Source organism: Callospermophilus lateralis, chromosome 3 (genome assembly GCF_048772815.1).
Source record: "Callospermophilus lateralis isolate mCalLat2 chromosome 3, mCalLat2.hap1, whole genome shotgun sequence".
Classification (NCBI taxonomy): domain Eukaryota; kingdom Metazoa; phylum Chordata; class Mammalia; order Rodentia; family Sciuridae; genus Callospermophilus; species Callospermophilus lateralis.
In genome coordinates, this window is record NC_135307.1 from 189,730,802 (window position 1) to 189,755,087 (window position 24,286).

The following is a 24,286-nucleotide window of genomic DNA, read 5'->3' on the forward strand; positions in this document are numbered from 1 at the left end:
TGCACACTGTCTGAAATGTGCGATTTAAAATGGAAAACAGACATTGTTATCGGCACATCTAACTTAATTGTAGCCATAAAGCAAATGTGCTGTACAAAATAAAATTCACATACGGGAACATTTAATTCTGGAGTCTCTTAAAGGGGACACGCTTGAGAGCACATTTTATGACAGGTTCTGCTGGAAACAGCCCTTTAAGGCTTTCGGATCGAGGACTGGCGCCTTAATGTTTTTGCATTAATAAAAGCAAAGCTGAATGTTCCTATTAAAACACACAGATACATTTAAGTAAGAGATGAAGTCCAATGTCTAAATTTAAGCTGTGGCACATAATTCTATTAACTGGACAGACTGTAAGGCTATGTAATTTTGAAACTGCGCATTTTCTTTTTCTTTCCTTTTTTTACTGTCTCTCCCTCCTCTTGAGCGGATCATCATGGAAAGTGTAGGGATTTGAGCTTAGAAAAAGAAAGGCTGGAGAGTGTGTTTGGCGTGGGGAGAGCTGAGCGAACGCTCCACCCTGATGTTCTGACAACGAATATTCTCCACTTCAGAAAGCCAAATCAGTGCACTCTGACTGTATAAAGGTCTCCTATTTTAGTAACACGAAGCTCAACATTATTAAATGAGAAACCATTTTCACACCAGTATATCAGTGTCCTCTACTGGGGTGCATTTGGCAATGTCTGGAGACATTTTCTTTCTTTTTCTTTCATTCTCCTTTCTTTTTCTTTCTTTTTTTTTTTTTTTTTTGGGAGGGGAGAGAGTGTGTGCTGGGAATTAAACACAGGGGTGCTGTCTCACCTAAACTATACCCCATCCCTTTAAAATTATTTTGATTTTGAGATAGAGTCTTGCTAAGTTGCCTGGTGTTTCTCCTGCCCCAGGCTCCTGAGTCAATGGAATTGCAGACCCAGGGCCACCATGCCTGGCTTAGAGATGTTTTCTGAGAGCCACAACTAGGGGGAGGAGAAACGCCAAACTTCTAGCAAAGAGGGCTCAACTGTTGGGAGGTACTTGTTAGGAAATGGGAAACTATCGTCCTAAGAGGAGATGATCAAAATTCTGTCAGCTGCCATCTTCTGCTTTTGAGCCCAGATGTCAATTTCATTGGATTGTTTTTGAGAGCGACTCTGTTGACAGCATCCATGTCAGCATGAACCAGAAGCCGCGCAACTCCAGAAATCAAGGGTGATAGAAAGACAAAGGTCTAGGCTTTGGGGCCAGATTGCTGTCCATTCAAATTTTGATTCTTGGACTTCTAGCTGTGCAGCTCTGCTCAGATCAGCTTCCCTCTGATGGGCTCAGTTTTCATGTCTGTTCTACAAATAATAATGAGAGTCAAGCGTTCTTGCCATTCATGGTGGAGCAAAGATGATACCTAGGTAAATATGTGCTCCTGCACGTACATACATTAGAGTATATTTGTGTACATGTAAGTTTATATTCCACATGGTGGATATAAACTTCATATAAATACCTCTATGAGTACAAAGTACTATTTATTTATTTGTTTATTGGTACTGGGGATTGAACCCAGAGGTGCTTAATTACTGAGCCACATCCTCAGCCCTTTTTATTTTATATTTTGAGACAGGGTCTCCATCTGTTACTTAGGGCCTCACTAAGTTACTGAGGCTGCCTCAAACTCATGATCCTCCTATCTCAGCCTCCCGAGTGGCTGAGATTACAAGCAGGCACGTCCATGGGCCACTGCACCTGGCTACAAGGTATTTGTAATGTATAATGCATATACAGACACATAGGTAGGCATACACCTGTGCAAAATTTCTTAAGTGATATGTAAGTTTCTTTGGAAACAGAAAATTCTCCTTAAGACTTTGAATTCTTAACACTGTGAAGAACTCATATAAGCTGATTTCTGTTTTCAAAGGGGAGGGGAAATTGGAGCTGATTCCTTTGATTTGTAGTTACATGCATGCATAGCTCGTTGTATCCTGCAAACTCATCCCCTCAGCAGAGCTTTGGAAGGGCCCTTATATGCCAGAGACCACAGTAGGCTCAGGGATGTATTGAAGAGGGCTGGAAGAAGGACTCCAGGTAGAGGGTGAAACATTGGGACTCGGTCCTGGGACAATGGGAGGCCAGCAGTGGTTTGGGTCAGAGGATTAAGAGCAACAGGTTTGCACTTCCTAGGAGATCACCGTGTCCCCTGGAGCACTGGACAAGCAGCCGGGGACAGGGAGCGTGACAGTGATGCCAAGGAGCCAGGGCCAGCACAGTTTGGCTGCAGGGTTTCCCAAGTTGGAGGAGGAGCTACCATGAGCTGACCACTACACTGCTTTTGTTTTAAGAAATCCCAGAAATGTGACAACCAGCACTTAAATTCTTACTTTAATGGAGGGGAACATAAATGAAGACGCAAGACCAGTGAGTTCTAGTTGCCTATCCACCTGGGGCAGCAAAGAATTACAGTGGATCCACGAACCTCTGCACTCAAATGGAGGGATGAGGAATGGACTCTGCCACTCTGAGGCTAGGCACACTTGGGGAGGACCGTTCTAATAAATACGGCTCATTTGTGCTTGAGACCATGAGAAATGACAAATGAGTGGGATTTTGACCACTATTCAATCAAGTCAAAAATCTTATATCTAAGACAATGACACAGGATGCTAGGTGTTCCCCAAATCCTATTTTCTTCTCCTCTTCCTACAGCAGACTGTTATTTCTCAGTATAGGACCCACGGGATGGAGGCAGAAGTGAGGTACCTCACTTCCAGGGTTCAAATGCACCTTCTTCAGTGACTGTCCTGTGTTCCAGATGGTCTAGCTAGCCATGGAGATGTATCAGATTCTCTACTTGGAGGGGTCAGCTTCAGACTTTGTATACAGGAAACATAAATGTGTGCTATGTTGGGTCACTGAGGCTTTGGTGTTGTTTGTTAGAGCAGCTAACATTAATTATCCTAACTAATCCATTGAGACAGAAAAACAAAAACATCTTTCAGAATATGCCATGGACACTGTAGTTGAACTTTTCAATGTTCACTATTAATTTTTTGAAGGCAGAATTTTTAAATAGCCATAGATGGTATTTTTGGCTTCAGGATTGGTATATTTGAGTGTATTTTAACTCTTCTGGGGTTAAACCAAGAATGAATTCTATTCTTATAAACCAGACTGGTATGGGGAATAGGCCAGGGATATTTGGCAATGTCTGAAGACATTTTTATCTGTCATAATACATTTTTGTCCCACTTGAGGATGAGTTACTACTGGAGCCAGGATTAGATCCTAAACACTCTAAAAAAAACCCAGGATAGACCCCTCACCAGAGAATTATTCAGTTCAATTATATCATAGTGCCATTGAGAGAGTCTGCACCAACCTCCCCCAGAGGACGCTCCCTCTTGAATCCTACGGCTCTCTTGCCTTCTAGACAGTCACATGCCCTCATGTCCTAAAGGACAGTGGGCAGGCACAGCCCACAGTTGAAGAAATAGTGGTACCCGTGCCTGGCAAGCTGCCTGCTGCTGTTCCCTGTTAGCGCATGGCAAACAGTTTGTTTGCCTGGAGTGAAGAAACACCTTGAAGAACACACGGTACTCTTCGTTCTTCAATTTGACACAGTCTACCTCAAAGCCTCAGGAGCAGGTGACCTGGTGGCTTCTGGTGAGCTTTGGGGTCGGACACACCCAGGTGGGGAGCCTAGTTCCTCCACCTCCTACCTGTGATTTCAGGCAAATTTTAAGACATGCCCGAGTGCCAGTTTCCTCATCTGTAGGGTAAAAATAATGGCTGCCTCATATGGTTGGCATGAGAATCACAAGAGAAAATGTATATGAAGTGTTCAATCAAGGAAGGGTCCAGTCGTAGGAAATGTGAACTATGTTCATTGACATATAATAAAAACTCTCCTCTGCCAACCTCTGTCCCCACTTTCCTCCCTCATTCTGTACCCTTTGGGCTCCAGCCACCATCTTTCTTTTCTAGAGACAACAAGACCAGCTCATTCTCACACCAGGAACTTTGCACTTGCTGGTGTCTCTGCTTGGAATGCTCTTCCTCTGGACTCTGCGTGACGGACTCCCCCTCAGCATCCCCTCTCAGCTCCGTGTTGCCTTCCTGGGACCCCCATCTCGGCAGTTGTTTCCCTACCTTCTTCTTTAGTCATTCCCGGTTCATTACAGGTTTGATTTTCTTTGAAATACTCATCAGCACCAGAGATTATCTTACTCACACATTTGCTTCCTTGTGTATCGTCTTTAGCCCTCCTGGACTGTGAACTACCTGCAGGCAGGGGGTTCATCTTAGTCAGTGGATGAAGCACCATACCTGGAGGGCTTTCCACCTGACTGGTTTCCAATGAACACTGGCTGAATAAAATAAACAGGAACTAACCTCGTTGGCAGGTGTGTTGAGACTGTCCCAACACTCCCTAAGAAATCTTTTTAATAACAAAACCAGGAAAAGTGCTGCCAACAGGGAATCCCAAGCTCCCAGCAATGTCCACAAAGGACAGAGGCTTCTGGGTTTTTTTTTTTTTTTTGTTACATCCCATTCTGGGAAAAAGTCTCATATTAGTTTCTGATGAATCATTGCAGGCACACAAGGCCACTAAACGTATGCCGCCATCTGTATCTTGCAAGTCCAGGATGGAGCTCGGTTTCTAGGTCAGGGTACAGATGATAGGAGGGCAGCCTGGCCAATCAGAAAGGAGCCCAGAGTCCAGGTGCCTGAGCCCGTGTTTGCAGACCAGGTGTGTGTGGCCTCTGTGTACACACACATGGACAGCCGGGCATGGCTTGGAGGACACCTAATCATGTTTCAAATTGAACCATCAGGCAACTCCACTCTGGCACTATTTTACTTGCCCTGTGAAATGGATCTGAGATACAAACTACGCCTTAACTAGGCAGCTTCCACTCTTGCTGATCTCATTAGTTGCCCAATTGGGCAAGACGAGGTTTTAATTGCATGCCAGGAGCTTTATATTTCTGCCCCAGGCAAACAGTTAACCACACGAGGACACCACGGACACGTCAGAAGTCGGCCGGCGAGGCAGAGGGACGGAGCCACTTCTGGAGAAAACAGAGCATTCCCCTCCCCAGCATCTGGAGCTACCTGAGAGGGAAAAACCTGAGGGGGAAAAATTTTAACCACCACCCCCACAACAGTGTGATGAGGGTAAATAAGACACGGTGTCACATTCTGCACCTTCAGAGTGTGATGTAGGAGAGGGGATCAAGACAAGGCCTGAACACACAGAAGTGGTTCAAATATGGGCTGTGCCACTTCCTGGCTTTTGCTCAGTTTCCTCATCTGTCAGACACAAAAAGTTAATGGCAACTTCCTCTTGGGCTTTTGAGAAGATTAAATGAGAATGAAATGTTAGAGGTGATCTTTGGGCCCCAGGGGCGACACCCAGTAGCTAGCCGTGTTGGCTATCATATTACCTTTATCCACCCATCTATGTGTCCCCCTGTCCCCCTGTCCACCCATGCAGCCCAGCCTCTGTAACAGAGTTAGGGGTTGGGAGACCACTAGGTAGGGGTGTTGGAGAAGGGAAGATGGAGGACATGGAAGAGTGATTTTGGACAAATGATTTCTGGAAGGCTGGTGGGGCCACGCTCTCAGTTGCTCCTCAAACCATAGGGACTGCTCACAACCTGGGGACTGTCCCCGGACCCCAGGAGGAGCAGTTCCAGGGAAGGAAGCCAGTGTACATTCAAGACAGAAACCCAGCCTGAAAACCCACGCAGACAGTGACGCCCCAACACACCTGTTGTGTTCTTCTTGTTGGGGGAAATTCAGGACGTCCATCCACTCTCAAGTCAAAAGGACAGGGCTCCCAGGAGGCAGGGTCACCGCGGCCACCCACGGGCTACTTATCACAAACACAGTGTGCCCAACAGTCACACCATTTGAAGTCATAAAAAAGGACTAGATTCTAGATTTGAAAGAGGGAGAGAGAGAGAGGCATATAGAAGATAGAAGACAGGGTGGATCTTCCTCCTGACAGTGGCCTGTCGAATAATCATCGTCCTGTATTATTTTCCTAATAATGAGCGACTTTATAAACAACACCTGGTAACGCTCAATAAATGATCTTTAAAATTTAAAACTTTGTTAAAAATAAAGAGGTGCTCTGCTCTGTTCGCTACTGAGGAAGGCCCTTTTAACTACACTTTCAACTCTGAGATCAACTTTCTTATTTTCCTTTTTTTTAGGGAAGCAGTTGGACGATGCCCTGCAGGGAACAGTTAGAAGGTTCTAGGTCGTCTGGTTGGCTTGCTACACCTCTTCCTGGAGGCTCTCCCGCTTCCTGGAGCAAGACCCTCCCAGTGTACTCTCCTGATGGGTTTCCAGAGAAGCCTGCATTTGAAGGTCTACTAGGCAAGGGAGCCAGGATCGATGGCCCTGCAGGCAAGGCCCAGGAGGACACTGGCAGCGGAGAGTAGCTCCTGCTCCGCACTTGATGTAATTTTTCAATGGCTGAAACTTGATCCCATCGACCGATCCCCCCAGTGGCTGATGTCATTTCTTGACCATCAGAGGAACTAGAGTTACCAGGAAAGATTTAAAAAAAAAAAAAAGAGGAGTCTGTGGGTCAGGGCTCAACACAGAGGGGAATAAGCTTGTTTTTGATCCTGTATCCAAAGAACATTCCTGATTCTCTCAAATGAGACGGTTGAATCCAAAATATGGTTGCAGACAGTCCTCCCTCTGCTGCCTCCAAATTCTCCTGAGCTGCCTGTTCCCGTAGTTCTGCAGAGAGGGCCACGCGTTTATGGTTTTATCCCACAGTTGCAATCTTGAGTCGAACCTCTTTTATTTATAAAATTGAGAAGAATGCAATCGACCCAATTGCTCTTGGAAGTGTTACAACAATAAGTATAATAAACAATAGCAAAAAAAAAAAAAAATAGAATGCTTCCTATTATAAAGAGAGAAATCCAAAGTTAGCATGAGCTACGAAACCCTATTTGCCCGGTTCCTGGTTCTCTCCCTCCTGCACCCCCACTGCAGCCCACTGTCTCTCCTCCATCCCTGCCCTTACACTGGCCGCCGGGCCCTTGTGCTTTCTACCCCTCTGCCTAGAACACTTGTTCCTCATTTATTTGGCTCTGAGCTTTCCCATATCGAGCTCTCTAGTCAAATACCATTTCACAGAAAGCCTTCCACGACGTTTTTCCTTTGCCGGAAATAACCAGAGTTGGTTTCTGTTCTTGCAGCCAGTCCCATCTAATGGCCTCAAGCAGTAATTTTCTTGGAACTAACACTTGGCTCTGTCTTTCCCTTCTCAATCACCAACCCAGCTGCATTTACCCACCTCTCATGGTTTTGCTGCTAGGTTCTACCCCTGATCTGCTTTTAGATTAGTGGACATTTTATCTGGACTGTTAGCATCTTAGAAAGAGATGAAGGGTAGGGAATGAATGGAGGACGGGTGAAGTTAAACAGGACGGGCCTGTGCAGCGAAGTAGCTGGCAACCTGTGGTTTATAACCGGAAACTGAGAAGTTGCTTCTAGCTGTGCTTGGGTGTGCTCTACCTGGCTCCAGCGACACCGGGAACACTGGGATTTGAAAGCAGAGGTGGTGACAGGGCATTGAGCAGGATATTTTAAGTGACCGATGATTGGACCTAGCCCAGCTGGAAGGGATTTGATGCTGACTCTGGAACCTGTGGAGATGAAAGCTCACACAAGAAGATGCTGTCCTCTCAAACCCGCCAGTCTGCTTGCTTTCTTTATCCTTTCTTTCTTTCTTTCTTTTCTTTTTCTTTTTCTTTTTTTTCTTTTTTGTGGTGCTGGGGATTGAACCCAGGGCTTTGTGCATGCAAGGTAAGCACTCTACCAACTGAGCTGTACTCTCAGCCCCAAAGCTGCTTGTTTTTTTTGAGAATGGAGAATAACTTCCCAACTCAGACTTCGAAGCCCAGGGCCTTTCCAGTCTCCTCCTCACATGTTCCTTCTGCTCCCACATGGTCCTGCTGTAAATTCCTGCCATGCTCCCTCCTACCACAGGGCCTTTGCATATGTGGGTTCCTCTACTTGGGCTGTGGACTTCCCTCTCCTCTTCAAACATGAACCCTTCAGTTCTTAAGTATCATGTTCCTAGGAAAGCCTCCACCAACCTCCCTGGCCAGTTATATTTTTGCCATTGGACTAAGGGCTGTCTCTATCCCCAGGGTCTGAGCCCTGTTTTGGAAGAAAGTGTTGGATTTTGCTCCTCCTGGGATATGCTGCTGCTCTCACAGGTACTGGCTTAGTCTGGTGTAGACGGTCAATAAATAAGTGTTAAATATGAGTGGACAAATTTGCCTTCAGTGCCAGCTGCAAAGAGGAAGCCATTAGAACAATTCCTGCTTTGAACAAGGAGCCACGGATCAGCTTCAGTCACGTTAGTGAGGTTTCTGATGTTGCCCATTTTTCTAAAGTTTCTGACTTAAAAATCATTCATTTAAGAGTATTTATTTTGCTTTAACTGACATTTTGTGGCTGTCATGGGAAGGAGAGAGGCTGTGTCCATGAGCTATAGCTGGATCACTTGATATTTTTTTTTCTCCCCAAGAACAGGGTGAACAAACTTTTCCTGAAATGGGCCAGATCATCACTATTTCAGCTGCAAGGGCCACGCGGCCTCTGCAGTACCGCTTTGATTCTGCCACTACACAGCAGAGGCTGCCACAGTGAGCGTGGATGTGTGCCGATAAAACTTTATTTGTGAGATCAGTGTTGGGCTGACTTGGGGCCTCAGCAGCACTTGGCTGACCTCTGTCGCAAAGTGGGTTATGAAGATCAAAATACAGGCCCCCGGGCGTTGGATCCTGGGAGCTGGTACAAGGTTGCTCTGTGAACGGTGGCACATCCCTTGACCTCTCTGGGCCTCAGAGTGCTTGTGAACGAAGTGGGATGCCAGTCACAAGGAAACAGCCCAGGGGACAGAGGTTGTCCACCGAACACGCTGGGATTCCTGGACTTCTCTCTGGCTTAATCCTTTTTAAAATTACTCTCTACCTGTACCCATTTAAACTAGTTTCCCTTTAAGGTGGTACTGTATAGTTTCTTGTAAATGTCAGTGTATTGAAGGAAAAAAGAGGACGTCAACCAAAGAACATTTTGAGGCCCAGGAGGATAGTTCTGGGTCTTGTGCACATGGTGGGCGGGGGTCAGGCAGCAGGGCCAGGGAGCCAGGAGAAGCCCTGTCCGCAGGCCCTGGGGTGCCACTGTGGTAACCTGAGGCTGTGATGGAGGACATCCTCCTTGCATTGGTGGGGGCTATCTGAGGACCAGGACCTTTTCACTGCTAGAGAGTCCCTGAGTCCAAGATGCTGATGGGCTCATTCAGGTTCTTGGTAAACGTTTGTTGAGAGTAGAAGCCATGTCCCCTTGTCTGGAACGTCGGGACAAGAAGACACGCTGTGAACCACATCCTCCTTCGCGTCCCATCGACATGACTGTTGGCTCAAATGCCAAACATTCACTCACAGTCCAGCCATTTCCCACAACCCACCTACGACGAGCCAGTCCAAGCCGCCATGTTGCTCAGATGGACATGGCTATGGCCCCAGCCGCCTGCCTGCTTCACCCTCCCCTTGTGGGGGTCCATCGCCAAGCACTGTCAGCCTTTCCACATCCAAGTCAGGTGCTGCTGTGCTACTTGAGTGGCTTATGTTACCCTCAGATGAACCCCAGGTCCTCCTGAGCCTCACAGCTCCACAGTGTGACCTCTGGCGGCCCCAGGCACTCTGCCTCCCTCGCTCTGCTCCAGCCGCCCTGGCCTGAAGGTGCATCTCAGTCACCCACATCCCTCCGTGACCCCAGGGCCTCGGGCCTTCCCTTCCCTTCTCCTGGATGATGTTCCCTCAGACAGCCACACAGCTCACCCCTCACCCCCTATTCACCCCTGTTCAAGCATCCCCTCAACTGAGCCTCTCGACACTTGAGTTCCCTGCCTCTCTGGATCACACACCCAGATTCAGAGAGGCAGAGAATTCAAGTGTCGGGGGACACTAGTGGCTGCCCCTGCCCCTTTCCACTAGAGGATAAGGGACCTTTATTATGTTCTCACTGCTGCAACCCCAAGGTCTAGCAGGTGCCTGATAGGCATGTGTTGGAGACTGAATGCCTGCAGAGCTCCCGGGGAATCCACTCATTACCTCCTCCCTCTAAAAGCAAGAAGCAAATCAAACTGATTATCAAAGATAGAATAAATATGTTGACATGCGTTATTACATATAATACCAGTTTCACTTGGTATAAACCAACCAACATTTATCAGGTGCTTCCTATAGCACGGGTAAAATTTTTATGATAAAAAGGATATTTTCTTTAAAACTACCAGCTTGATGTTGGAGGTGGAGATGGAACAGGTTTGTTCAACAGAGTCTCTGTGAAATGAACCTATAGAGAGTTCTAGAAAACTGCAAAAGAAAGTAATTCTTTTCAAGCCCACTGGAGACATGGATAAAAGGTAGAATCCTTAAATACATCCAGCATGTTTTATACCCAGAAGGATCTGAGCCCTAAAAAAAGAGTGATCCTAGAATTACTGAATTATGAACATAAGTTGGAAAATTAGTTTCTTTGCTTGTAGAGGGGTAAGATTTTGGCTGTACTAAAAATTGAGTGAAATTTTAGGAGGCACCTGCACTGCCCTGTGTTAACACCCAGAATTCTGGCTGTGTGTGATGGTGGGAGGTGTTGGGGTGTCACACACCAAGCAACTGACGTGGCCCTGCTTGACAAAGCTGTAGGATGCTTTGTCCCTTCTTGCTTAGCCAATTCTCTCAGGCAGACAGACCATAGTCAGAAAGTGGCCCTTGTTCCTCGAGGCTTCAAAACACTCAGGTCACCTCAACAGCCCTTGTCCCTATACCTACACCAATGGTATCTCACAACTCTTGGCCATCTTTCAATCCAAACCTACTAGGGAAAAGGAGCAGGAAAAATAATAACAATATTATTATTATTATTATTATTATTATTAAGGGGGAAAAGTATTAATGTAACATAGTGTGAAAATAACTGCTTTTGGTCTTTCATCCTGAGCTGCAAGACAGACCTCAGCAATTCTTTTCTTTCTGGGCTGCACAGGTCTTGGTCATCTCCCTGAATCGTGGGAGTTGGAGCTTCTTTGTGAGACCTGGGTTTGAATCCTGACATTTGTTTGCTGGATAACTTTGGAAAAGTCACTGACCTTGTCTAAGTCTCTTCATCAGTTGAAGGGCAATCAAACTTGGCTCAGCCCGTGTTGAGGCTACCAAGAGGTTTCAGGGAGAGGAAGTTCAGGAAAGTGTTTTGCTTGTGGAATGTGTAGTTTAAATACAAAAGGACTGAGTTCTGGGGCGGTGGGCTGCAAACTCAGGTGCCCACAAGATCCAGGCCACAGAGGGAAGCAAGAGAGGCCCACAGGGCGGAGTCTTTCCTCGCTATCTTTTGCCTATTGAAATGTAGGAAGAGTGTTTACCTCACAGTATGTGTGTTTTCTTCACTTTTGCTTCAAACACATTGATTTCTCTTGAATTAGCTTCTGTTGGCTCGTTGTTGATGGAGATGAAGGTAGAGAGAAACATCATTCTCCTACCATCCAGAGTATGAGAATAGTAAAGATAGTGGAGCCACCGAGACAGTGGCGGGCACACAGAAGCACACTCACTTTCTTGGCGGGAGTCCCCTCTTCCCATCAGAAAATGGAGTACATGTGGCCAGGTTCCTGACTTTTAAAGACAAACCAGACATTTACAGCTGTCTACAACACTCCCTAATATTTAATTGAAAATTAACTAAAGTTTTTTTTTAAATACCGGAAGGTGCAATTGGAGCTGGTATCATCCCGGAGGTTTGTGACCCAGACAGTGGGTGACTGAACATTGTCTCATTAAAGGATCACGTCTTCACTGACGTCTGCGGCCACTGCAGCATCTAACTGAACATTCTATCCTGTCAGCTGACTCAGCACGTGAAATGGAAAGTGTGGCTTCCCCGAGGGGACTGTGGAAGCTCCTTGCGTTTCTCCCTGGGCCACGTCCTGAACAACCAAAGTCGTTCTCAGAGCAAGGGCTCTGTGGCAGGAAGGTTCTGTGAGTTCAGTTCCCCTTTGGTCTTCATGACTGGTCTCACGGGCCTCCTGCCTGCCCTGCATGTCAGTTCTGCGCCACTCCCCTGACCTGTGCCCTGGAAGGCTGACCTGGGTGCAGCTCTGCCAGGAGACCCCACCTTCTGGCTGGGCCCTGGGCTTGTCCGCAGGGGACGGGCAAGAGGGAAGGGGAAGCTGGGCACATGCCTTCCGCTGGCTTCTTCGGGCCAGGAGGCCTTGGGTCCTACAACCCTCCACCAGAGGATGCCTTTGACCCAGGCTACTGCGACATCCCTTGTCTCCCACCTTCTAACTGTCCTTTTATTAAGCTGTCTCCATTGCCCTCGGGGTCTGCAGGAGTTTCCCACCTGCTCACTCACTACCCAGCTGAGCCCTCTTGAGTGATAGGGTGGGGGCCCAGCTCCAAACCAGGGCCGCAGGTGAGCTCACCAAGCAGACCTCAAGGAAGAATCAGTAAATATTTGCCAGAAAAAGAGATTAGCCTTCATTTAGTCACTGAGAAAAAATCAATACGTGTTCAAATGCCTGTCTTAGGAGAAACAAAAGTCTAAAGCATATTAATGACCCCTTTTCCAGCTTGTGTTTAGGTGGGAGACTTTCTTTTTTTTTCTATAGAAAGTAATATTTAGATACCACAGTTTCTGGGGGGGCAGGGGAGCTAAGTGAATGCCAACAGTGACAATGACGGCCATTGGAGGGAAGGACAGTGGGTGGAAGTTCGTTTGTGGGGCTCTGTGGTGTGGCCTTGGGTGAGCTGTCTCTTCTATTGCCTTCCAGCACCCTGTGAGCTAGCTCTGGTCAACCTTCAGAGAGAGTGCTGGCCAGTGAGGAGTGTTCCATCATAGGCCTCAGGAGTTGACATGAGCAAGGATCCCAAAGACCTCACCCTGTTTGGATCCTCAATTAGGCACAAGGACAGAAGGACACCCACAGTGGTGGTGTGCAGGAGACCTGGGGTCTGACGTGCCACGTTATCTAAAGTTATGGGGCCAACCCATCCTGGTCTGAGCCTAGCTTTGCTAGTTTGCAGGACAGTGAACTATAAAAGTGGTTCTCATTTTGGACTGCAAAGTTCCGAGGTGGTGACTCATGCAGTAAAATCTAACTGTCTCGTTGAGTCAACTAGACACTCTTTCCATGAAATCTGTATCTTGAGCAGAGAAGATAAGAAGCTAAAGCTACTGGACGATGCCTCATTGGGTCTAGTGGTGGTCCCTATTTGGATGGGTCTACAGTTCCTACTTTCCAGACCAAGGGATTGTTTGGGAATTTGCCCATTTCCAGGCTTGTATACCCAGCTTTCCCATCTGTTCTATGAATTCCTGGTGGCCCTTCAATGAACATCCCTCTCATTTAAGTTACCAGGAGACACTTGGTAACTTTGTGGCTCGAGAACCTTAATTGTCCAATATACAATTTGATGTGGTCATCTAAAATGAAGACCAAGCAAGTGAGGGAGAAGGTGCTGTCTGCAGCCATTAGAGGAGATCCCTGGGGCCAAGGGTCCCTGTCCCAGCACAGCATGGGGCCTTCCCTGCTTTGGCTAGGCTGCAGGGCTGATCTTGCCCTCTTGGAACTCTGATGGTATCCCTGCCTGGTGGCACTTCGTGCTACGGAGAGTGTCAGAAACTGTGACATAGCAGATATTTCTGACCCTCTTGTCAGATTCTTAGATGAATTGGATTTTCACAATATTGCACAATGTGTCCTGACTCTGTTATGGGAAATCTCCGTATGAAGAGGTATTCAGAGGAACGGTCTATTCTGATCCTTTGCACACAACGTTCCCTACCCCGGGAACATTCCTATCAAGCCTCTCCCTGTCCCTCCACCGTCTGTTCATCTCTCAGTCCCAGGAACACATTCTCTGAGCATCCTTTTGTGCCTGTCCAGGGTTGGGTAAACTATTCTTCTTTAGGTCCCCACAGCCCCTGGTAGAATCACACCATGTGCTAAATGCCATCCTGTACATGATCACGTGAGGCTGTAAACATCTGTCTATTTGAACATCTCTCCCTCTCTGCTGTGAGCCTCTGAGTTTCTGGGACTGTACTCTTGAAATAATTTCCCTTCCCATTCCAGATAATCAGATGACATTAAGACCCATAGGCATCACACTGAGCAGAGAGATCTTGGCTGGCCCACTTACTAAATGTTTCTAGGCATTGTCGGTCACATCCAACCTGACCCACCTCATTTGGCCTGCAGAGGGTTAATCATGCTGTGAGACCATGCTGCTGGATTTCTAGGTTCTTTCAAGGGATCAGGTTGAGTAGTAGCAACCAGCGGGTCAATAGCTATTCAGCGAGGGTTAGGATCTGGATTAGGAGTAGGGCTAGTTCCAGTGTAATCCCTGTAAATGGGGTGTAAGCTGTTCAGGTTGCCCTGGGTCCCTTGTCTCACCTGAGTGACCATAGTGAATTGAGTCTAAGCTGCTTTCAATGCTCTCTGTACTGCCAAGAAGGTGGAAAAAAACCGGGGGGGGGGAGGCTGCCAATCAAACTAGTGCAGAGCAAGGACTGGAGGGTACGTCTGCAAAGAGGAGCACTCCAGGGTCGTGGAGTAGGGCACCTACGGAAACGGGGATGCACCAGCCTTGGACTGGATGGCGTTTCACATTCTTAGAGCATCCCTGCTCTCTAACTCAGTTCTACCCAGAACAGAATCTTTGCATTTCTTTCCAATCTTCTGCTGTGGCTTTGTATTTTAGAACATCATCTGCTCAAAATGCTTTCTTACGTATTGTTGTATATGTCTTCATGCATCCATATATTGCTTCATTTCACATTATCCTGAGAAATAATCACCACCTTTATCCATATACACATTAGTTGTGACAATATAAAATTTAAAAATAATATGCAGGCTGTCGTTACTAGATAAGTCATAAGACTATAGAAACAGCGCACTGGTTTACAATTCCTAATCTCCAGTTCCAAAATTTCTACAAAATTATGAACACCAAATTTTAAAAAATTGTTTCATAATTCATTTAGCTGACAAATCAGATCTGAACTTATTTGAGATTCTTTAAAACTTTTTTTGGAATCCAATTGAGTAACATTCATGTTTCATTATAAAATGTCTGTATTTTTAAGCACAGGATGCTAACCTCCCCGGAAGTGTTATTTAACACATGGTCATAGGTCCCATGTTCCTTTCCTAACACCTGAAAAATCCTGAATTTCAAGACCCACCTGCTCCAAAGAGTTTCCATGAAGTTTCGTGGACTTGCTTAAATAAAGACTGGCCCTCCCTGCCGTGAAAGGTCAAATGCCAGATTGGGTTTTCCCTCAGCTTTTGTTAAGCCCATTAAGCAGGGCTTGGCAGTCTGCATTATTTCTTTATTTAGTCTATTCTCGATGCATCTGAATGACTCCATGCAGGTATAATAGGACATTGTCCCTGAACAGGGATGGGCTCCTTGTGCACTTGGCTCCTAATTCTCTCTCTCCTGACTCTAACCACAGAGGGAGGAAATGATGAGAGAACAAGCACACCTTGCACTCCTCCATGCTGACAGGATCGGGCCGTAGCGAGCCAGCCGCAGGATCAGGCCCCCCATGCAGGGACACCCCAGCAGTGGGTGGCGAGCAGGAAGACCACACTGAATGAGCATGCCAGGGAAACCCGCCAGGCGCCTGTCAACTGACTACATCGAAGGGCAGTGCAGGAGGCTCATTTTGAAAGGCAAGCCTTCCTGCGTAAGCACTGTCCGCAGGCCTTGCGGGATCCATGGGCCTCTACGGCCACTGTGAGCATCTACGTCCTTATTTGCTTTTAAAAGAGATCCACTTTTTTTTTGCCTTCATTTTTCTGGTGATTTTATCTTTTGCTCCTTCTCCTCTTCCCCCCTCCCTTTTCTTCTCTCTCCTCCTTCCCTCGCTTCCTGTCTTTCCTGTCTTCCTCCCTCCCTCCCTTTATTTTGCCTCCCTCCCTCTCTACTTCTTTTTTTAACTTCCTTTTTCTTCCCTTCAGCCCCCACCCCCACCTTTTTTTTTGGTTGTTGTTCTGCAGCTGATTTTACCTTATGGCGGAGCCCAGCTAGTAACTCTTTAAGGCTTTTTAGGAATTTATTCATCAAGACAGAAAACAGATTCCCATAAAGAGTTTCCAGCCATCTAAACTATGCAGAAATCGTCCTTCTCCTGCTGGCGGGAGGGCAGCAGAGTGCGGGTAGGGATTGCCCCACTGGCTGCAGGTTGCTTGCGGACTCCGGTACAGATCGCCACTAGGTTGCTTTACTTTCCCAAATCAACATGGCTAGATTTGTAAGCCAGAAAGTTTAAAATTCATCTGGCCTCCTACTATATCCACCCTCGACCCTCCCAATCAGAAGCTAAATGTACAGACTCCTGGACAAAGCCACCTGCATTTGAATCCCAGCTTTGCCAAGAAGTGCAGCTTGGGCTAGTTACTTAACCTCTCTGTGCTTGAATAACACCATCTGCAGAAGGGAAGCGCCTGCCAGATAGGACGGCTATGGAGATTCCAGTGAGCATCACGAGCAGAACCCCACACAGGGGCACAGACTTAGCCCATGCAAGTGTTCGCTTGCTCAGGTTGCCTTGAGGACACTGGGGGTAGACAGGATGCTTCCCGTTGCAAAGAAACGATAAGCCAAGCCTGTTCCCTGATCCCTGGGAGCCGTTTGGTGGCGCGCAGCTCATGCCAAACGGAGGGGGGCGGGGCGCAGGAAGAGATTCTTGGGCATTCTCTGAGTGTGCTTATGCAACCAGGATGCTGGAAACGTCCCTGGAGATGGGGGCTGCCAGCAGGTCTCAGTTTGGCCTCGTGATTTATGGGGCCCTCTGCTTTTGTTCAAATAGGTTTTCCTGCCTCGGGTCTTCAGTGATTGCGCTACAAGTCATGCCCTGTGCATGACAAAGTCTGTCTCCACACCTACATGAGAGGGGATGTGAAGAAGGGAATTGAAGAGGTTTCCTGTTCCGGTTTCCCCACTGGCACCGGGAGAGGCAGGGAGCTCCAAAGGCCTTATTTAGCATGCACATGCTCCAGCCGAGCCCAGCCGCGCTTCCGTGGCTGCGCCAGGACTTTAACCGCCCCTGGCAGAAGGTCCTCCCTGCCTTCCTCCCCCTCTTTCCCGCTCCCTTTTGATGTTCCCCATGCTCTCGGCCTCCGCTGACAGTAAGTGCAATCACATTACACACAGCTTTCTTTGGAAAGCCCCCTTTTTAATGATCTGGCAGCCCGTAGACACTGAGGCCTTCCAGAAAAAAATTTTCAATCCCTCTTCCCACAGCTTCCGCAAGCCCCAGTGATAAATGACACCTGTCATTCTGTCAGAGACAGGCAGCACAGACCGGGATGTCAGTGATGTATGGCTCACCAGAACAGGAAATCAACTTTTTTTTTTTTTTTTAAAAAAAAAAAAAAACCTAAAAGAGCTGACCTGGACATTGCCAGGATCCTGCTCCCAAGGCCTCGTTGCTCAGACAGACTAAACCAGAGACTGAAAAAGTTTGTGCTTAGGAAGGAAAAAGAAACGGTCGAGATCAAAACAGGGAGAAATATGTATGTGTGGAGAAGCTGGCACAGAATAAGCTGCAGACAGCGTTGGCTTTGTTTACTCCTCTGCAGCGTGCTGGATATTAGCCACATTTTCACCTACTCTGGTGATTTATGGGGGGAAAGGTTCACCCTGTTATGCGAGAATTCTATCTTCCTTCTGGAGCCTCAAAAAAAGTGAGGCAAATCAGAAATGTGTTTGTTAGAGCTAAATGACCCTGGTTTTACACAGCTCCCAAGGAAAAGCCAGAACGCTCCCAATGCCCCCCAAGGGATTGCCTCCCTACAAAGATTGTCCCCAGAAGATTAACAACCTTGTCTTCTCATGTTGATGGCAATCACAAGACAGAGCAGGAGGTGGCCTCTTTATCTTTATTTTTTTCCAGTTTTTTCCATCCTTACCTCCCCCATGATCCATACATACTCGATTCCAAAAACATTTGTTTCTTCCCTTCAATCAAAACTCCGCTGCCCTTAGATCAACTTGAGTCCCTGATTTAAAAGGCAAACTCAGCAGCAGCATCAAATTGTATCAGAGCACGTACTGGGTGTCATTTCTTTACCAGACCCCGAATAAGAAACGAAGACCAGCAGCTGGATTCTCCCTGTGTGCAATCGGCTGGCATTGTGGACGGATCATTGACTGTTGTGGGGCCGCCTTGTGCCCTGCAGGGTTTAGCAGCATGCCTGGCTTCTACCCACTATGTACTCGTAGCACTCCATCCCCAGTTGAGACAATAAAACTGTCCCCAGACTGTGCTGAATGTCCCCTGGAAAAGCAGGTGGTCCACATTGGGGACCATTGTTCTAGAAACTTGAAATCAAACCAGCAAGGAAAAAATAGCATTCGTGGGATGAAGCGAAGTCGGCAGGTAATTATCATGTAAAGAGTATGATGTAGAAAATATAAGCTTAGGAATTAAGGTGTTTCCCCAACAGATGTTTGTATCTACCAGGTTCTTGATTAGCTGTGTAAAACACAAATCCGGGTAGGAGACGTAGAGACACCACAGACTCTGTGTGCATCTTGGGTATAGATATCCCTGAACTGAATGTGGAGAGGCCACAGGAGGGTTAAAACAAACTCAAGAGCTCTCAGTTGGAGACAAATCATGTTAGCTTCAGCAGGAGATGGCAACCAACCCCTAAAAATCTCTTCTCCACTGATATTATGAAATGATAGTAGAAAAGCTTTAAAAGTTATTAAGTTATAATTTATTAAACACTACACTAAACTGTTTTGAACATTTAAGTTTCTAGATTGAATTGAGGAAGGCAAGGCTAAAATCAAACTCTTTTTGTAGAAGATGGCACAAAATTGGTAATGTACTAATCTTTCAAATAGAGCTTGGATGATGATCTTAAAACATTCTTTGACCTATTCAATAAAACACGGGATGAAAAGAAAGCTGAGCTGGGTTTCTAGGCACCATATAAAATATCATGGCTGCCACCCATCAATTGTCACCAAGAGAGATCAAAGTAAATTTGAAAGAGCAGATAGATTTATCCATGTATAAGGTCATTAATGGGAATCACATGGAAAGATAAAAAATATGTAATAAACTGAGTTGTGATCACAAAGAATAAAAACAAAAACCATGTCATTAAGACACTGGGCACAAAAACCAACCTCAGCCAAAACACGGAGGAAAAAATGATCTCAAACAATCAACAAGAACTAGAGGCCACTGTGAAATGTCCCGACTTCCATTAATTGGAAAAAGAACCTCACGTCCGACAAAAATACCAAGTGTTTAATCTTCAGAATTACAAGGCAAACAATCTCTGTCATTGTTACAGTTATCAACATGGATTCTGAGACCCCCTTCATAAAGATCTGAAAAAGCAAGAGCACCTGTCCCTCTTCCCGCCCCTGTAAGCTGCTCCCCTGAGAACCAGCAGGTGAGAGGTGTCCTTCTGTATTGGTCTCCATCTCGGTCAATTTAAGACTCACTGTTCTCTGTTCACACCACACCGCCTTGCCTTCTTGCCTACCAATGGGGACCCTAATAAGATTTTATGCTGTTACAGGACTTTTCTGTCTCATCTTCCCCTCCTGGCCCTGCATCATGTTGAGGGCAATTACACGTTTATTTATTACTCATCCCCAAATATAAAACCACGAAAACTATACCAAAGACAGCAGCTTTTCAATCATCCATCAAGACAGACGGGTTTCAAAAGGCCGTCCTGCGCCACATCCTGAAGGTCATTACTCACTCTGGAAAGCTCATTTCAAAGGCCTCCTTCATCTTTTGATATCGTTAGAGAGTGTGTGCCGCAGAGTACTGCTTGGGGACCTCAGCACTCTCCCTCTCAGGGCATGATTAGCGGGAGGCCAGGGCACCGACTGAGGCTCTGTCTGCGCAATGCCAAAACAGCCCGTAGAGAAATGACACCATCCATTACACAACGATTGTTTGAGCTACACGACGCCAAACCGTGTTGACCGGTGCCGCACCCCCCCCATCCTGTCCCCCACCCAACCACATTGATGGATTGTTTCAGTTCATTTTGAGTATTTGGGGATGGATCTGCTTAACATGATAGATTGGAATTCGACCGCAGAGAGACCATGGTCTTCACCATCTGGAAGGATTCGAATTCTAAAATTTATCTCTATTCTACAAGCTCTGGACTTGTCTGCACAGGGTAGTCTCCCTGCCCACCATGCTCTTGACTAGACCAATATGTTTGAGCATCTGGATCCACCTTTTCTTTTTCTGAAGCTTCAAGAGCATCTCTTAGACTTTTTAGTAGTTTGAACCAATATCCCTTCCCCCAAGTTTTAAGTGTTTTCTTAAGCCAGACAGTAACTACTCCCAGTATTTTCCACTTATTACCCCATTCCATCATTACAACTGCCCTAGGATAGTTGTTACTGTTATTCACACTGGACTTTGGTGATGCCCTGTCCATCTCTCTGACGCATGAACCGTTCCCTCCCAAACACGCTTACTGTGAACACCTGTGCTTCTCTGGATGAGAGTGATTATCTGACTCTGCCTGTCTCGTACAAAGGGAACCTGGAAATGCTGGAGAAACATGGTCCTGGGAGCATGGCAAGCAAGAGATTTGGTGGACACTCCCCAGCATCCTTGCCTATCCTCTAGGATAACTCTGAGTTCCACACCCTCCCAGACTCCCAAAAGGATTCAGCTCTAGGTACCCACAATAATGACACATGGATAGCTCACCCGTCACCCTTTGTTAGTGTCCTTCCCGCCCCTTCCCACTCCTCTCTTGGTGTCTCCTAGGATCAACACCCAACACAGTAGTTGTATTGGGTTTCCTTCTGGGACCTCGATGAAGTCAGCACATCCAGGCAGAAGAGGAAAAGACCCAGAGGCATGAATACCTTGCCCCAGAAGAGATGCTCGCTCGCTTTTCTGCACCAATGTCTAGGATTTCTACTGCTCTGGCCCTCCCGACCCCTTTCTTTAGAAGGAAGTGAAGGTGCTCCCTCCTCCTTGCTTCTAATCCTGATCCAAGGAGCTGCAGGAGAAATCCCCACCTCCCCCCGGACTTGACCATGGACATGGGGCTGCTCAAACCTGGGGATGACACAAGATCGTAACTCATCAGGTGGCCGCTTTGTCCTTTGTCTAGCCTGACACTCAAGTCTGAAAGTTCGCTCCAACTTTAGTCTGCTACGTTCCTGTGAAATCATGTTTCTTATGGTTTCATTTCCTTGTTTTAATAAAATTTAATTTTGCCATCGTTTCTTCCTCCCTTTCTTTTTCAAACCATTATTGCCCACGTGAAATTATTTCTTGACACAACCCTTTGAAGAGAAAGCTTTTAAAAATACACAGATTAGATATATACTTAATGTATGTACATCATATATGATATACGCTGTGTAGCATTAATATAGCATGTACTTAGTCAACCTTTATACATTTTAATACATTTGATGCCATTTAGTTAGTACGGCAAATCTTGAGCCAGTGCGTTCATCCACGGAATCCCGACTTTAGCGTAGTATTTGGAGCACAGCATGGGAGTCATACTGTGGGATCCAATCACAACTCCAAGAATATTACGGGTTGTTAGGAAAGTTCCTTAATGTCTCTGTGACTCGGTTTCCCCCTGTGTTATAAAGTGAAATGATAACATGGGACTCCTAGGAACCTGGTGGGAGTTAAAGGTGTTAAAATCCACAAAGTGATCAGAACAGTGGCCTGCAGGTAGCAAACATTCTGTGTTGGTGGTTGTTATACAAGCCAACTCTAAGTCAAAGAATGTACTTATCACAGGTCGGAGCAGTTGATCTGGCAAAACATCAAGGGCAAGTTTGCTTTCCGGCCCTTTGCCATAAAGGTGCCTTAAACTTTTCAGAAGTTTCCATGGAGGGAATCATGAGTATCAGACTCTCAGAAGTTTGGAAGTTGCTGGGACAAATGGGTCAGGCTCCTGAGGAGGTCAGTCAGCCAGCGCCGTGAGTTAGTGCTTCTTGCATCTTCCTTCCATAGGGCCCTCATGGGTTCTGACTTAACCGGGAGACGTGTGTTCAATTCTGCTAGCATTCACACATGCCTCATCTGGTAATCAGCAGTCATGCAAAAATTTGGACTTGTGTTAAGTGTGGCCAAGCGATGGGTCACATCAGTGCCAGAGGGGGCAAAGTTACTCGGTGCAGTCTGACACAGTTCAAGCAAGGCTATGTGTGCCGAGGCACCAGCTACCAAGCAAAAAACTCTCTATTTTTGGCCCAAATGCTCATTATCATCTTACATGCAAAGGAACAATTTGCAATTGTATTAAGCGAGGCTTTTGTTTTGTTTTTAATTCTGTTATGGCTCACGGGTGGGTTTAGAGACCTTTCCAGTGGCCTGGCCTCCTGGGGTTTTCTGAATTCTTAACCTTTTGGATGCATTCTCTAACTAAGGAGATGGCAGCCCTGACCAGTTCAGCAGGAAGACTGGCAACATACAGCGACTTCCAGAATGAAGTGGAAAAATGCGACAGGCAGGATGTTGTTCTGAACTGGGTCAGAACATCTGGACATTTGTCTTCATGCTGCCTGGCTCCGTGCCTCCTCTTAGGTAACAAAATCCCACTTTTCCCTTGTAAAAACAGTCTCTCCAGCTCTTAATCCCTGTGTGTGAAGTGGGATGATCATGTGAGTCAGACCTAGCCAGTCAGAACACAGTCGGCCTCTGAGCACAGTGACTGGAGGAAGGGCACCATGTGACCCGACTGGAGCCAATGGGACTCCATTAGCTTTTCCCCTCCTGGCACTTGGAAGAGGTACCCAGGTTTGAGTCTGGCAGCTCTGTGGAGTTGCTGAGGCCAGGACAGAAGTGCTAAGCCTGCAACTAAAGCAGAGGCAGGATGGCCCTCAAAGGAGAGAGGGACAGAGCTCTTTTATCCCTTGGATCAACAATCCTTGAATAGTTTCATCTGTAAGACAATTAGCTAGGTGTTTTTTTTCTTTCTTTTTTTTTTTAATTCATCTTTCTCTTTCCTTAAGCTATATACAGGTGAGTTTTCTGTCTCTGGCAATAGGAAACAAACAAACAAACAAAATGCCAATTCAGAATGTCATGGGAAATTCATGGCCACAAAAATGGGTGTGGCCTTGAAACTTCCAGGTAGAACCCCCTGCCCCAGGTGCACCTCTGCTTCTTTCTCACCCACGGACAAAGTTCAACCCCCAAGTTTCCAGCTGTTATCTTGAGGCTGTGGTGGGAAGTGCCACCTGGGCACGGGGCTCCCGTCACACCCTTTCCTGGTGATGGAGTACCACCCCACCCCCCATCAGCAGGAACCCTTCATCACGCTGACACGCTGTGACACGCTGCATGAATAAGTGCGAAGCACAGCCGGGTCACGGGGAAGCTAACTGAAGGGATTACAGGGGACAGCAGACACACTTCTCCAAGGAGCGCCCTGACAGGTGGGGAGACGTGGCGAACCCGCCGCCCGCCGTGCAGGCCTGGTGCCCCTCGGCCCCACACCCCGTGACAGCCCTGATGGTCGAGTTTGAAACAGTTAAATATGAAACTGTCAACAAGGCCCTGTCTTAATAACCAAACTTGAGGCCTTTTATCCCGGAAGATTTATGAAGTAATTTTAAAGAGATCCAAGCAAACATCTGTCAATAAATTGAATGCCGGCTACAGGATTTACAAGCAAGACAAGAATTTCTCATTAAGTGCACATTAACACGGTGGGGATCATAAATAGAAGGAGGCCAGGACGCGGAGCCTCTCAAGCTGTCATTAAAACACTATCTAAGAACTAATGAGGAAGTGATGGAAGGGTACTAATGACGCCCTGGGCTCCCAACCTTCTGAAGAGGGCCGGGCCGAAGCAGGCGGCTCCAGAGAGGCTGGCTGCTGGCCGGGTGGCTCGCTGCAGGTCATTCTGCCGGTTTCATGGGGCTGCAGGTCTTCTCCACCCACCGAGGGATGGTGCAGTACCCACCGGGCTCACTGCTCTATTGTCCCCAGGGGGACTAAGCTCCCAGAGTTCACTTGACGGTCAGCTTGCAGTGATCCCAAATGCAGACAGTCCCCAACTTTTGATTTTTTGACTTTACAGTCGTGCAAAAACGACACAAATTCAGCAGAAACCACTTTTCAAGTTTTGTGCTCTGATTTTTCCCTAGGCCACAGCTCCCCGTCAGCCCCGGGGTCCCCAGGGGAAGGGACTGACGCTCCACAGAGCTCAGGGGTGCGG

General features: G+C 46.9%; 1 protein-coding gene across 1 annotated transcript in view; it reads right to left on the reverse strand.

The window, feature by feature from the left end:
* Window positions 1–24,286, reverse strand: part of Tshz2 (teashirt zinc finger homeobox 2) — a 244,378-nt gene that overhangs the window by 71,885 nt on the left and 148,207 nt on the right. The gene's annotated exons all lie outside the window — the stretch shown is intronic.